The sequence below is a fragment of the Panthera uncia genome (assembly GCF_023721935.1).
Source record: "Panthera uncia isolate 11264 chromosome A1 unlocalized genomic scaffold, Puncia_PCG_1.0 HiC_scaffold_17, whole genome shotgun sequence".
NCBI classification, from domain to species: Eukaryota; Metazoa; Chordata; class Mammalia; order Carnivora; family Felidae; genus Panthera; species Panthera uncia.
This window is the reverse complement of record NW_026057577.1, coordinates 22,570,626-22,587,164: the sequence shown is the minus strand read 5'-3', so window position 1 is coordinate 22,587,164 and position 16,539 is coordinate 22,570,626. Positions and strand designations below refer to the sequence as shown.

The following is a 16,539-nucleotide window of genomic DNA, read 5'->3' as shown; positions in this document are numbered from 1 at the left end:
TCTTAAAAATAAAATAAATAATTTTTTTAAAAAGTTGGTAAAACAAAAGCAGCCCATGACTGAGATTAAAATGAAACCAAGACGAAACTTGAAGAAGAATCATGGAAATGTGGTGCTCCAGAAACAAGAGAGAATTTTTAAGAAGAACATATTTAATATGATGTCGAATGCTTCTGAGCCACTATTTAAGATGAGATCTGAAAATTAACAATAGAAGGCAGCACTGAAGAGGTTATCAATAACCCTACCAAGAGCATTGCAATAAGGAGATAGACTCATATTAGATATGAAAGGAAGGAAAAAGAGGTCAATATCTTCAAGACTTACTAAGGGGAAGGAAAATTTGAAGGTACAGAAGAGAGAGGCGCTCATGATTTCAGTGAGAAAGGGATATTTCTTAGAGTTACAAGTTGACTGGAATAAGAAATGTAACAAAATGCCAGTATTAACTGGCATAATTCATAAAAACATCATTTTATCACTCTTCATAAACTTTAATGAGGATCATTTCTACACATCTTAAGACACTATTTAACTTTATTTTTCCCTAATTTTTTTTGTACAAGAAATACTAACTACTATTTTTAACACATCTGGTTTATCACAGAAACATTTATAATTTACCAGTTACTTTCATTTGGTTCCATCAGTTTCCTCTTAGTGTACTGCTATGCCTCTCCATACAAGAATGTCATATTTTCCCTTTATGCTAATGTATACAACATGAAGAAAATATGTTTTCCAAGTTACTTTCGGTACATCAATTACATATTTTCCGTCACTTCTAATTTGGAACACAACGGTTTCTTTCTGGTTTTTAACATCATATAACCTACACATAAAATGTGAAGAATACCATATTTGCAACAATTTATAAGTAGTTATTGTTATAAAGAGTAATAGTAGTAACAAATAATGCATTTTTCTTTTTCACATGTCAACGTGTAATCTGCATAGACATTATATATTCTTAAAAAGGTCTTAATGATGTATCTGATTTTTCATTTATGGAGACACTCTTTGCTCATTGTTAAAAGGCTTCTCTCTCAGGATTCTTAATCATTTTTAAGTCACAGTTTAAGCTTGAGAAAATGACAAAAGTTATGCTCCATGTTCCTAGAAGACATATTATCTATATTCACATATAATATTGCACACCCTTTTAGAGTTAAAAAAAAAGAATCTGATTTAGAGGAATATAAACTTTTTGGATATTGATGGTAAAGAGCACCAGGATCTGAAAACATGACTTTGGGAATCAGTTAGATTTGGATTCAAGTCTTGACCCAGCACTTGGTTGGATGATCTTGGCCAAGTTACTTAGCAATTAGCTATTACTTAGCTTAAGTATACTCACATGTAAGATGGGGTTAGAGAAAAGATCAAATCAGATGAAAAAAAGTAAAGTATATGACCAGTGCAAATAATGTAGATAATCGATGTTTGCTTTAAATATCAGGGAAACAACTTCAATGGAATGGTTCTTAAAGGCATGAAAAGTTTCCATTTACATTTTGCTTTTCATGTTCAATTCTGACTTGGATTAAGAATCTCACAGATGGGATACCTGGGTGGCTCAGTAGGTCATGATCTCAGGGTTCGTGGGTTCGAGCCCCACATCAGTCTCTGTGCTGACAGCTCAGAGCCTGGAGCCTGCTTTGGATCCTGTGTTTCCCCCTCTCTCTGCCCCTCCCTCACTTGAGTTCTCTCTCTCAAAAATAAATAAACATTAAAAATTTTAAAAAAAAGAATCTCACAGAAAGTTCATCTCAAGCTAACACTTTTTAATTGTGGAGGTGATCAGAGGGAGTATCACTGCACTGGATGGGTACTGTTCAGGTAGAGCCCAGCTCTCATGGGGACAGGGATTCTAGTCACCAGATACCACATGTGACAAGATACCACGTCAGGAGGTACAATAAATTATCGCTAGTGCTTCATGAATCCTATAGACTGGCATGTGTTTTCCAAGGTTGTCCCAATATTAGTAATTCTCAAGGTAGCCAGGCAGAAAGGATGTTTAATATTGCCAGAAAAAGAGTACATACATGTATGTTTCACAAACAAGATAGAAAAACTGTGATATGATTTTATGAAATGACCTGAGTCACCCTCCTATGTTTCAATTACCAAAGAGAGCCTTGACATACAATATTGTTTTCAAGATTTTTAAAATGTCTTACAAGGCTGCAAGGGTAACCCTGGTTACAAAGACAATTAGTTTTGGTTCATCTTGACATTTTTGGCCTCTTTCAGTGGTGCTCTCCCAAAAAGCCCTGTAGTCTGAGACACAGCCTTACTAAAGAGAGTGAGGCTTTAATTTGAATTTCCTTGTCTCTCCTCTGATTTCAACCAACGAACAGGATCCTAAGGCAGTGTGCTGACCTCGGAACATAAGTCTAGACAGAACACTAAAAATTGCCTTTAAAAGGTGCCATGAACAGTATCCAAAATATCATCCCTTGAATAGGTTAGACAACTTCTTGTGCCAAAATCCTTCCATGTGTGGTTGCACCCAAAGCAGGTGCTTCTATGGAAAATATATCCAAGACTGTTGTGTCTCAGTTCACTTTGAGCAAAGCCAGTTTTTTCAATTTAAAAAGTACTTGCGTAGATGTCTCTGAGATGTTTTACTGACTTAGTAATCCAAGTAACTTCTGACAGAGGCTAAGGGAAGATATCCCTCTCTCAGAATCTTTATCATAGAGCAAGAGCTTTTAAATGTTTTGGGAAAGTTCTGCCCTTCTGAAGTTGAATTTTGTTCAGGACATGAAGGTTTTAAGGACATCTGCCTCCTTGCCAATTTTATTATTCCACTATTTTTTATTTAAATTACAGATCCTTTTTTGTCTCTTTCTCTTTGAGAGGCTGGCACCAGATCATCCTCTGAATAGAGCAGACATTCCAAAGGATGTCCTGCCAACAATAATGGAAAGCTGGATACAACTGAATGGTATAAAAAGGTACCTGAGATGCTTAGAAAACTGTTAAGTTTAATGCTGCACACCCAGAGCACATGCCAACTACTACAGCTGCTGATTATACATGAAGAATGTGAGTGTGTGTATGCGTGTGTGTGTATGCTTTTAAATTCATGGCCTCTTTTTAATTTCTTGCTCATGAATCTCTACACATATGTCTTTTAAAATGTCTTGTTTATAGAGGGTCAACCATTTCTGTTTAATGAGATGGGCCAAAAGAACTTTAATCACTCACAGACTCACAAGGAAAATGACAATGTGTCCCAAATAAAAGACTGAGCAGGAATTATTGCTAAAATATCTTAAATGTTCTCCAATAACATTTGCCAAACATAATTTATAATACTGACTGAAACTTTCTTCTCTTTAAGAGATGTCCACTTGGGGCGCCTGGGTGGCTCAGTCATTTACGCATCTGACTTGATTTCTGCTCAGATCATGATCTTGCAGTTCATGAGATCGAGCCCCACATCGGGCTCTGCACTGACAGCATGGAGAGACTGATTGGAATTCTTTCTCTCCCTCTCTCTCTGTCCCTCCCCCACCTGTGCTCACTCTCTCTCGCTCTCCCTCTCGCCCTCTCTCTCTCCCTCTCTCTCTCTCAAAATAAACTTAAAAAAAAGAAGTGTACACTCATTTGAAGGAAATAGTGTTTTTTTGAAGGAAAAGTGTCTATTTGAAGGAAATAGAGCCTTTTGAACTCTCAAAAATGTGAAGCTGCCTTTTTTAAATTCTAAGAATATTATGTAGAAAATATTAAGGAACTATCTCCTTAATTTAAATAAATAGCACAATGAATTCATTGAACATCCAACCACCATAAATAACATTGAGAATACTAAAAGGCACATGGCTGAGAAGATAAAGCAAAACCCTACTTTCCCAGAAAATTTGTATTTCACAAGGAAAGACACAACCTTTCTGAAAGCCTTGATCTTTGTGCCTTCAAAAGTCATTTGATTGTTCATTAGCAAATGTGCCCTAAATTACAGAACTGTAGTAAAGAGTAACTTTAAAGTGTACTGAAAATGTAAACTGCTGAAGCCCTGAAGACAAACATACCTCATGTAATTTCATAAGAAAAGGAGGGAATATATGGACACACCTATGCAAAAAAAATTAGTAAAGAAACAGGACATAAACTGATATTACACTTAGATAAGCTTTCCTCCTTAAATGAAACTTTAAATAGGAACAAAGACCTTGATACTGGAGGACCTGCTATAGTGTAGCTGATTTAAAGCACCCGGGGTTTAAACGCTCACAATATATTATTTTCGGTAAGTACACTTCTGGAATGTTTCAGTTTGGATTAAGCATCCTGAAACATGGATTTAATTAAAGGAGCCCTTCTGATAATTATGGGACTGATTTTCAAAGGCGTGCTAGATGATTCAGATTCCTGGTAACATTCTGAACTGCATCATTTAAAGCCTGGTCTGGAAGAACTATGTTCTGAGAATTTACCATTTTCCAAAAACTAAAGAAATTTCTTGGCTGAACATTTAGAAGTCAAAAATTGGTACTTAGAGCATCTTTATGTTAAATATTATCAATTTTGAGCACTTTTAGGAGTCTCGTAGGAAAGCCTCAAAAGATATGGCTGGCATTTGATAAGATGAGGTAACATAAGATTGTCCAGAGTCAGCTAAGAATTCTGAGAACTCTTCCAAAATTCTGATCAGTGAAGAGACTTTGTGGATACTGAAATCACTAAAACATCTTAGCTCAAGAACAGGTAAAAACAGTGACCTCCAAAAGGAAATTTTATGTTCTACCTGGGAATGGGGAAAACAAGACACTGGGGTCTAGAAAGAAAATAAAACTTTATCTATATTTAGTTTTTAACTCATTAAGAAAACTTGTATGTATACATTTATAACACACTTAACAGATTAGAACAGTAGCATATGAATATAATGCATAAGTAAATAACTATACATATTTTTGGACACATGATCAACAATGTCTTTCTTTTTTTTAATTTTATTTTCTTAAATTTACATCCAAATTAGTTAGCATATAATACAACAATGATTTCAGGAGTAGATTCCTTAGTGCCCCTTACCCATTTAGCCCATCCCCCTCCCACACCCCTCCAGTAACCCTCTTCAACAATGTTTTTCTAAATTGATATCCCAAATTCTGAGGCACTCCTCCTGCATTCTGGACCTCTCGGCATCTCACAATCTGGGCAGGAGGGTCAGTACCAGGTCTGTGCTGCCTGGTACTGCCTGATGGCAGGCTGGGGCGGTGAGCTGTTCTATACTGTTGGGAGACAGATCTGCTGGGCTGTGGACTCAGTTACTTCCTCAATAAATATTTACCAAGCACCTATGAGATCTAGGATAAAAAGTGAAGAGAGGAGACATAGTTCCAACTTTCACAGAGTTTATATTCTAATGAGGAAAAAGAAGATAAAAAAGCAAGAAAATGAGGAAAACCTACCAAAAGGCAGTATTACAAAAGGAGTATTCCATCCTCCTGATGGAAGCATTACCTATGTGATACTCCTGCCAAAAATGCTGAACCAGACTCGAACCATGAGAACATAAGTAAACAATGAAATGAAAAGGTATTCTCAAATTTTCTCATAACATGAAAGACAAAAAGAAGCCGAGGAACTGTTCTAGATTGAAGATGACGAAAGAAATGTAATAATGTAATGTATGATTCTTCTAGGATCCTGGATTGAAGAAAGAACAGCTATAAACAACATTATTGGAACAAGTGAGCCATTTAAATAGGGACTAAAGATTAGACAATAGCATTGGATCAGTGCAATTGCTCTTGACCGTGATAGTTTTGTTTTGATTATTTAGAAGAATGATTTTGTTCTTGGGAAATGTACACTGATGTAGGTAAACCTAGGAGAACAATATAAGGCATTGGCTGACTAATCTTCTAGTTTTTCTGTAAACTTGAAAATTCTCAAAATGAAATGTTATGAATAATAAACAGAACGTGTGTGTGTGTGTGTGTGTGTGTGTGTGTGGCAATATAAGGAATAGTAGGGCAATGAGGGTGCACAGAGGTGGGAGTATCATTTTTAGCTGGTGATGAGAGAGACCTTAATATGTTGACATTTCAGCAAAGATGTAGCAGTAGAGACAACTGAAGAGGCAGACCACATAGCTATCTGAGAAGCAAGAGTTCCAAGCAGCACACCTACCACACTTAAAAACAGAGAAGATTCTAATGGGACTGAAGCAGAGTGAATGAGAGGGATTATGGAAAGAGAGGAAGTTAGAGAAGTAACAGGGACTAAGATCACTTGCTGAGCCTTATAAGGCATGATGAGCCTGTGGGAATTTTATTCTAATTATGAAGAAAAACTGCTAGGGGTTTCTGAACTGAAATATAATGTAGTCAATTTTGATTCTACTGTAAATGGAATTGTTTTCTTATTTTTAGGATTGTTCATTGTCAGTATATCAAAATATGATTGATTTTTTGTGTATTTTCCTTGTACCTTGTAAAGTTACTGAATCCATTCACTACATCCAGCAGTTTTTTAGTGGTTTCCTTAGGATATTGTATGTTTAAGATCATGTCATTTGTGAATAAAGAGAGTTTTATTTCTTCCTTTTCAACATGAATGACCTTTAGTTCTTTGTCTTGCCTAATTGCACGACCTCCTATATAATGCTGAAAAGAAGTAGTGAAAGTGGACATTCTTGTATTGTCCACAGTCTTGGAAAGCATTTCATTATCTGTAGGCTTTTAGTAAATTCTTTTTTTCAGGTTAAGGAAGTTTTCTTCTATTTCTTGTTTGCTGAGAATCTTTATCATGAGTAGTGGTTGGCTTTTGTCAGATGTTTTCTCTACATTTATCAAATTCTTTGTCCATTGTAATCTACTCTGAAAGGAACATTTTGATGGCTTTGGAGGAAGAGTGGATCAAAGGTAGAACAGAAAGATCTTTTAGAGAACAATTTTAATAGTCCATGCAAGAGACTGTGATGGTTTGGACTATGGTGATAGCAGTGGAAGTCATGAGATTTTGAGGTAAATTTCAAATTTCGAAGTAGGTGGATTTTGAGTAAATTTCAAATATAGAGCTAATGGGATTTGCTAATAGATATAATATAGTATATGAACAAAATAGACTTCAAGGAAGACTCTGGAGTTTGTTTTTGTTGTTTTCTTCTATTTTTCAGCAAGAAGGAGGATGGCATTTCTACTTATTAAAATGGAGGCATTTTCTTTTTAATATACTTTTATATTTTAGAGCAGTTTGAGATTCACAGCAAAGTTGAGAGGAAAGAACAGAGAATTCTCATATGTGCCCTCCCCCAACACATGCACAGCCTCTCCCCTTATCAACATCCTCACCAGAATGGGGACATTTGTGACAATCGATGAACCAATACTGGTACCAAAATTAACCAAACTCCATGGTTTAAGTTAGGATGGACTCTTAGTATTGTAGTTCTATGGGTTTTGCCAAATATATAGTGACATTTATCCACCATTATAGAATCATACAGAATACTTTCACTGCCCCCCAAATCCTCAGTTCTAGCTAGTCACCTATCCCACGTCCCTAACGCCTAGCAACTACTAATCTTTTTACTGTCTCCATAATTATGCCTTTTCCACAATGTCATATGTTTGGATTAATACAGTATGTTGACTTTCAGATTGGCTTCTTTTACTTAGTAATATGTATTTAAGATTCCTCTGTGTCTTTGTGTCTTGGTAACTCATTTCTTTTCAGTACTAATATTCCATTGTTTATTTATATCACAGTTTATTTAATCACATCACCTACTGAAGGATATCTTGGTTGCTTCCAATTTTGGACAATTATAAATAAAGTTGTGACAGAGATCCACATGCAAGTATTTGTGTGGATATGAGTTTTCAACTCATTTGGGTAAATACCAAAGAGCATGATTACAGGATCCTATGGTAAAAGTATATTCACTTTTGTAAGAAACTGCCAAACTGTCCTCCAAAGTGCTTGAACCATTTTGCATTCCCACCAGCAATGAATGAGATTTTCTGTGGCTTCACATTCTTGCCAGCATTTGGTGTTGTCAGTGTTTTTTTTATTTTAATCATTCTAATAGCTGTATAATAGAAATTACATTTTTATCTTCTGTAAACACAGACACACACAAAGAAGATTAAAAGTCAAGAATGAATAATCAAGTCATCAACTTTGGACTCAATGTGAAACTTCTCCATAGAGGAATTTGTGCTAAACATGAATCCCATCACATTTCATAAGATGGGAGCACTGTAAGATAGTCCCTGTTCATGACTACAAAGGATAGATACTGCCAGAGTTTCAGGTTTGACCAAAAGTACGATCTTTCTTTTTTATTTTTTCCAGGAGAGAGACCACATTTACTGCCTGCCCTGGACTGATGCCCAGAGTGGGCGGGGCATGAGGGGTTAAGGCCCTGTTCTGGAGAGTAAAGGTGCACTCAGTGGATGTGGGTCATGTCGCCAAGGAAGGGTGTCTTCCTGCAGCCAGTGCAGAGCTGGTCCATCCAGAGTGGTACCTCTGGCTGCAAGGGCTTGCAGTGTGGGCAGAAGGTGAGGTGCACAAGGTAGTTGAGCAGACAGTTGGGGAGGCCGTGTAGAGGTCAGAAAAGGGCATGTGGCACCATGAGATGTAGGTGGGGTTGTGGAGGGTGTGAACATGCTCCCAAACTGAGCATCGAACGGGGCCTTGGTGATGCACCTTGGCTCCTGCAGCTCCTTCATCCAGGCAGCCAGAACCTACAGCGATTTGGCATACTGGTAGGTTAGCATGCTCTCCAGCAGCCCCGTGAGCGCTTGCTGCCATGTCAGTGAGTCCATGTATTGTACTGCTCCATGCTGATGACGTGAATCTCACGCTCTAACTTAGGAATGATGGCACCCACAGCATGAGGTCCACCAGGTCACTGTACACGTGGTCTCTGAAGTAGAGCACGCAGAGACCACCCTATTCTGTCAGGTGCAAGAAGTCATACATATGATGTGGTCCCAGTGCAGGGAACCCTTCTCATCAAGTTTTCTGAAAGGTTTGCACTAGTCAGTGAAGAAGCTGGGCTTGTCCACCTGGACGATGACCATACTGAAGAGTTGGCGCCAGTCAGGACCCACCCTGTGCCACATCCCCTTGTTCATGAAGCTGAAAGGACTGTTAGTGGTGAGGAACAGCTGCTTCCTATGGGCCACCGGGCAGCTCAGGATAGCAAATGTCTCATCCCCTCTCAGGATGTCCTTGTCCATATCCCGCCCAATCCACTGGTACACGAGGCCCTTCACATCCATGGCTCGAATGGCACCCGTCACATCCTTGCAGAGGTGAGCTTGGTCAGTGACCTAGGAAGTGGTCCACCTTGCAGGACAGAGTGCCATCTGTGGCAGGGAGATGTCCATGAACTTCTGGATGGAAGACCCTTTCCACAGAAGCCACTCATCTGGTACAGTGGATGTACTGGGTGTCCCCATATAGGTGGATCACCTCCTCCTCAGGCACAGGCTGGAGGCCCTTGGAGGCCATCCCCAGCATCATGTACTGGAAGGCATCAATCTTCACCGGAAGGCTCTTCTGAATGTAGCGGAGGCCTTCGATAGCAAAGCTGGGGTCATAGTCATATTTCCAGATCCTCTCTGGGTACTTATAGTGTTAATCAGGACGTCACAGGTGGCACTGAAGATCTTAGAGTGCAACACATCTGTGTATTGGGCCAGCATATAGTGGTATTCCAAGCCATGGTCTTCAACATCAGGCAGGATGATCTCGTTGTTGGCATAGATAGCTGCTGGGTTCAGGAGACAGCAGATCTCAGAGGGGGCAGTCATGCACCAGTCTCCACATGTCCTGGTAATGAGCCAGGTAGAGCTCAGGGCCCTCGGGCTATGGATGCTGGGACCCAGGGGCCACGGCCAAGGCAGGAGGATGAGGTCAAGGTGGCTCATGGCCTATCCCCAGCAACCCCTGCTCAGCAGCTAGCACTAAGTGGCCTCCCACAGCCCTATAGCCCCATGCCTGTCACACACCACGCTGTTGCCCACGCAGTCCTCCCAACAGTACTATTTTCTATAAGCACTAAGGCACAAATGATTTACATGGTCTGAGTAAATTTACATTGGAGTGCCACTGTGCATATGTTCTTCATTTTATTTTTTTAAGTTTATTTATATATTTTGAGAGAGCACAAGCAGAGAGGGGAAGAGACAGAGGGAGAGAGAAAGAATTCCAAGCAGGCTCTGCACTGTCAGCACAGAACCTGATGTGGGGCTCAAACTCATAAACCACAAGATCATGACCCCAGCCCAAGCTGGACACTTAAGGGACTGACTCATCCAGGTGCCCCAGGGCATATGTTCTTTAAATGAGCTCCTTATAATTTTAGGGTTCTAACAGAACATCTTGTAAATGCATGACATCATCTTGATAGAGATCTGCGACCTTTTCTTATAAGACTTTGAAAAGCATTTTTCGGGGCGCCTGGGTGGCGCAGTCGGTTAAGCGTCCGACTTCAGCCAGGTCACGATCTCACGGTCCGTGAGTTCGAGCCCCGCGTCAGGTTCTGGGCTGATGGCTCGGAGCCTGGAGCCTGTTTCCGATTCTGTGTCTCCCTCTCTCTCTGCCCCTCCCCCGTTCATGCTTTGTCTCTCTCTGTCTCAAAAATAAATAAAAAACGTTGAAAAAAAAAATTAAAAAAAAAAAGAAAAGCATTTTTCTTGAATTGTAAACTCAAAAAAGAACTTTAAAGTTTTCTTAGAACAAATCTATCATCTTCCACCACAGGCAGCTGAGGCCCAGAAAATTTAACTTGCCCAACCGTGTTTGGGATCATCTGCAGTGGGGCAGCTCAAGAACCACTTCACACCCTTTCCATTCTACCATTGTGCCCCTTGATATTAACCATCAATAGTATCCTTACTAATTCTACTTGCCTTTCTTTCCTGAGCAATTACAACTTACCTACAGTTTTTTTATCCTGTTGCATAAAAGCCCTATTTCTGTTTGAAATGGTCAATCTACTTGCAATGAAAACTGATGACAGTGAAGATAATTCTAAAATCATGGCTCTTCAAGGAATATTTTCACAAATTTTAGATTAGTTTTCCTTAAATAAATTTCAAAACCTGTAATGTGGATATCTGAATGGTTTGAGATTTGCCCATCCCTCTTTTTCTGACATCCCCTTTTCTGTGTGTGTGTGTGTGTGTGTGTGTGTGTGTGTGTTTTAATGTTTAGTTATTTTTGAGAGAGAGGCAGAATCCAAAGCAGGCTCCAGACTCTGAGCTCTCAGCAGAGTCTGATGCAGGGCTCGAACCCATGAATGGCAAGGTCATGACCTGAGCCAAGTTGGACGCCCCATCCCCTTTTCTTAAATTCTGTAAACCTTCCCTCCCCTCCCCTCCCCTCCATTCCCCTCCCCTCCCTTCTCCTCCCCTCCCTTCCCTTCTCCTCCCCTCCCTTCCCTTCTCCTCCCCTTCCTTCCCTTCCCTCCCCTCCCTTTGTTTCCCTCCCCTCCCTTCCCTTCTCTTCCCTCCCCTCCATTCCCTTCCTTTCCTTTCCCTCCCCTCCCTGCCCCTTCCCTCTCTTCCCTTCCTTTCCCTTTCCTTCCCTTCCTCTCCCTTTCCTTCCCTTCCTCTCCCTTTCCTTCCCTTCCCTTCCCTTCCCTTCCCTTCCCTTCCCTTCCCTTGAGTGAGCCTGGTTGCCTTTCTTTGCTTTTCTTGTGCTTTTGGGTCCTTTCCTCCCTAGCAGACTCTCCTTTAAGTTAATGAAAACTAATAGTCTGATGGTCACTTCGACATTCATCTTTTACGTTACCATTCCTATGTAGACTTATATACTTCATTTTGTGCAAATTCTGAGATTCTAATTTATATAGAGATAACAGTGCACATTATGTTCTTCCCTAGCAATTAAAAAGAAAAGGTTACTTTCAAGCCTGTTATAAAATAATAACATACTGTATCAGCAAAAAGAGCAAGAACAGTTTTTTTCCTCATTTCCTGAATTAAGGAAAATAGCATATGAACAGACAGCAGAAACATACGGTGATATGAAATCTATTTGAGCAACTAATGTGCTAAAATATAAGGTTGATGAAGTATTGGGATTTATCACTAGGAAAATATAGAAGCAACTGCCACAGTTATCCACTGGGAAATTAAAAAATAATAAATAAATAAGGAGCCAGTAAGTAACTGTGAATGAGAAGATACAGATGTTTCATGAAAATAAAACACTGTCTTAATGTTGCTTTGACGGTACTTAAATATAATAAGTCTACACAATGACAGATTATCCCATGACACTGCTGGAAAAGAGGTTATCACTATGAGATATTTATAACAGCTAGGTTCTGCTTCAACGTCTAATTGAAATATCAGACATGATATATGCTTAGTAGATATATTCATACTACAATCATACTAAAAATGAAACTCAAACATAAGAAAAAGTATGATGCTACTAGAAGTGAGGAAGGACAGTTTTATGAAGATATGAAAGAAACTTGGATTAGAAATGGAAAATAAACCAGTTACCTTAGATATTAGTGGTTGATGTATTTAGTTTTATTCGTTTAGTTTATTTCAACTACCTATTTAGACTATCCTTTTTTATATAACATTTAAGGAGTTCAATATTTGAACTCTGGAGAAAGTAACATGACAATTAAATTTTGAAAATGGGGGGCACCTGGGTGGCTCAGTCTAACTCTTGATTTCAGCTCAGATCACGATCCAAGGTCAAGGGATAGAGCCCAGTGTTGGGCTCCATGCTGAGCATGGAGCCTGCTTAGGATTCTCTCTCTCTCTCTCTCTCTCTCTCTCTCTCTCTCTCTCCCCTCCCCGCCTCTCACTCCTGCTCATGTGCTCTCTCTCTCTCTCTGTAAAATGAAAAAAATATTTTTTTGAACATGCAGACACTATAAATTTGTTCCTGTGATAGACTTAAAAGTATTTATAACTCTTCTAAACAGTTTAATGTATTTGATCATTGAAAACCATCATTTAATGTTGCATTATACAGAGTTGTATTGGACAAACACAACTCCTTCTTCTTTTTAAATTTTTTTAAATGTTTATTTATTTTTGAGAGAGAGAGGGAGACAGAGCGGAATTAGAGGAGGGCAGAGATAGAAGGAGACACAGAATCTGAAGCCGGCTCCGGGCTCTGAGCTGTCAGCACAGAGCCCGATGCGGGGCTCGAACTCAGGAACTGTGAGATCATGACCTAAGTCAAAGTCGTACGCTTAAGTGACTGAGCCACCCAGGCACCTCAAACACAACTCATTCTTGAAATGTAATAATAAAACATTATTTTGTCTTCCAATGTCTTTTATTTTTATTTGATGGGACAATATTTTTCCTGTTCTTGGAAGTAACAATTTTGATACTGACATTAAAATGTCCGGAACCATGTAACAGGTAAAACTTTGAATTTATTTTAAAATTAAGCCATCTCCTACCCCTCCTGTTACCCTTCCTGAGCTCACAGCAATATGACATTATCTTCAACTCCTCTATGTAAAGATCTGCTTATCCCTTAGTGTTGGCAGCCCTCATCCCAGACTTTCCTTGTGTTGACTTTCATCATCACACCTGTAACATGTATACATTCCCTAACCCCAATAAAAATCTGAATGTGCAGACTTCAAGTGAGGCCACTCTTTTCTTGCTAATTGCCAGCATGTTGCCTGGCCTCGCTCATCCTAGAGATTTTAAGATGAGACTAAGACCTCACTCTTAGACTGGTCTTATGAAAACCTCCTGTCTACATGTAAGACTCAAGGGTAATGCAATTATTGGTACTTACCAGGGTTTCAAGCCCATTATATCTATGGTGCAAGCCATCATCACATCCAGGTTAGTTCATGTGTCTGGTCCAGCCAGTGTAAATGACTTGGACAGTGTGCCAAAAGTAGTTCGTATGTTCAGACCATCAGTCTCTCTGGAATGGTCACTGTTGAAGAGTTGGTTCAGATAATAGCCATATATTTATCTTTCCTCTATCTTTTTATAGAGCTGAAAAAAGCTCTATCTTCTAGCTGTGAATGCCTAAAGATGGCTATGACTGAGGAGGAGGGGTAAGTGGGGCTTTCACTGGCTCTTACCAAGATTTCGGTCTCTGCTGCGTCCTGACCTAGCCCCTAGGTCCCTTAATGGGGTTGACTCCAGTCCCACTGGAGAGAGACTCCATTACCCATGAGACTCAATCCCTACTTCATTCACTCTAGGCTCTACCATGCACCCTCCCCAAGCAAGATACTCCAGAGATGGGGCACAGGACTAACCATAGGCAGTACTTGCTACCACACTCTGTGTCACCTTGGGAAGTTCACTTTAGCCTTTAAACTTCAGTTTCTTCATCTCTAAAGTTACAACAATAATAATACTTACCTAATAGGGTTCTTCTGAGGATTAAGTGAGCCTCATTCATGTAGGAGCACTAAATCAACAATCAATATATTCAGTTGACAGTAGAGATTTTATTGACTAGAGGGATCACATGAATATGGCTTGTAACCAAACACCCATACCTAATACATCTATCATCTAAGCGCAAAATAATATATATATGTATACACATATGTGTGTGTAAATATACATATGAATATACGTCTTATACACCGACAAGTATTTAATTTACGTCACTATGTCCTTGGAAATATTTTGCTGTGAAGTCCAGCTACATCCTGCAGAGAACAAATAGGTCCTGAGACTACATGGAGATGAATAGGAGAACAGGGGAGAGTAGTTTTCCAGATATCCTTCCTAAGGTCCCAGGCACAAGTGAAGGCAATTTGGCTCCCCCAGTCCAACCTGGTCATCAGCTGAATATCACTGAGCGAACCCAGTCAACATCATGTGGAGACACAGAAGAGCCCAGCTGAGCCCTGTCTGAATTTCTGACACACAAAATCATAATACAGTTAAAAGGTTGTTGTTTTAAGCTGCTAAATTTTGGAATAGTTCTTTACACAGGTAACTGAAAACTATCTTTATTTAGGCTAGGCTTTATTCAGGAGATAGCCATGTTATAATTAAGCTTATATTTAGGTTATCAAGTGTCATCATGAGCTTAAGATGTATTTCTCTCTGGGAACAGGAAAGCCTAGGCACATTAGCTTGAAAAAATGAGAAGAATCCTGGAAAATATATAATCCTAAAGAGAAACTAGAGTCTTGCAGATGATCATAACCCACATTAGTGACTAGACCGCATAGACTTCTGTCAAAATTGCTTGGCATCTATATTTTTACCAGCCTCATCTGAATTACTGTCCTAATCCTTATGTATATATGTATACGGAGATGGGTTTGCCATGGGCTGGGTGCAAGTTGAGGAGTTAACTCCCGAAGGAGTTATTTCACTTATATTTCCGTAAGATATTGAATGCAAGCATTTCATGCAGACACTTTGCAAACAGCATAGCTATGATACCCTGAAAGCCTCAGCACACCAGAGGAACAGTGCCTAGCAGGGAATCACTGGGTTCAAGAGAAGCAGCGATACTGCCAGGCACAGCAGAACTTGACACAGCCGTGGTAGCACCCACTATCTGAATATGGTGTGTGGCTTGGAAGAGTCTGGCGGAAGTGGTCAGGAATCGAACAGGTGACCCATGTGGTCATCAGAGGAGACCAGGTGGAATAACGTCCCAGGCATACTCTGAGCAGTGGAGGAAAAAGCATCAGGGAGCTCGGACCCTGTGGGTAGAGTGAGCATCATCAAAACATGAGTCTGCATTCTCTTAACCCAGCTCCTCCGAGCCAGCTCTCTGGATTCATTACCTTTCCACGTTCCCCCTGTAAAGCAATGTGCATAATGCCCATGGCATGCTGAACTCTCACTGCTACAAAGCCAATCTCTGCTGTTACCACATGGGTGGTTACCAAGAGTCAATCAGTCTACTATAAAATCTATCCTATCTATGGCTGCCAAACAAGTTTTTGATGAATATTATGTAAACCAATGAGAATTGAATGCAAAAATCATTGTTTTTCAGAAAACTAAATAGTTTTTTCAATAAAGACAGGTCACTATAAAAAGATACTGTCAATTTAGTTTTAAATAATAGAATTGTACAAGGCTGAAACAAAAATGCAGAAAGATTGTGCACTCAGATTCCTTCACAATTCTCTTTAAGTTCTTGCCCCTCTTTCAAAAAACCAAACCTGGTTTTTAAATATTTAATATTTAATGTTCTGGGAGAGGTGGAAAATGTGCTGACACCTTTAAAGAAAACCCAAACAGGGGCACCTGAGTGGCTGAGTCGGGTGAGTGTCTGACTTGGGCTCAGGCCATGATCTCATGGCTTGTGAGTTCAAGCCCCACGTCAGACTCTGTGCTGACAGCTCAGAGCCTGGAGCCTGCTTCAGATTCTGTGTCTCCCTCTCTCTCTCTGTTCCTGCCCCGCTTGCACTCTGTCTCTATCTCTCTTAAAAATAAACAAACATTAAAAAAATTTAAAAAAAAAAACAAAAAACCTTCACCTTTCATACTCTGCTCTGGACGCCCCTGAAAACAAAACAGCATTTTATAGCCATTACATCTCCTTTTGTGAATCACAGGCAGAGGATGGATT

At 39.7% G+C, this 16,539-nt stretch overlaps 1 pseudogene; it reads right to left on the bottom strand.

The window, feature by feature from the left end:
• Window positions 1-8,405: 8,405 nt before the first annotated feature.
• On the bottom strand, window positions 8,406-13,155 carry LOC125935457 (5'-nucleotidase domain-containing protein 2-like; annotated as a pseudogene).
• Between the last annotated feature and the right edge of the window lie 3,384 nt (window positions 13,156-16,539).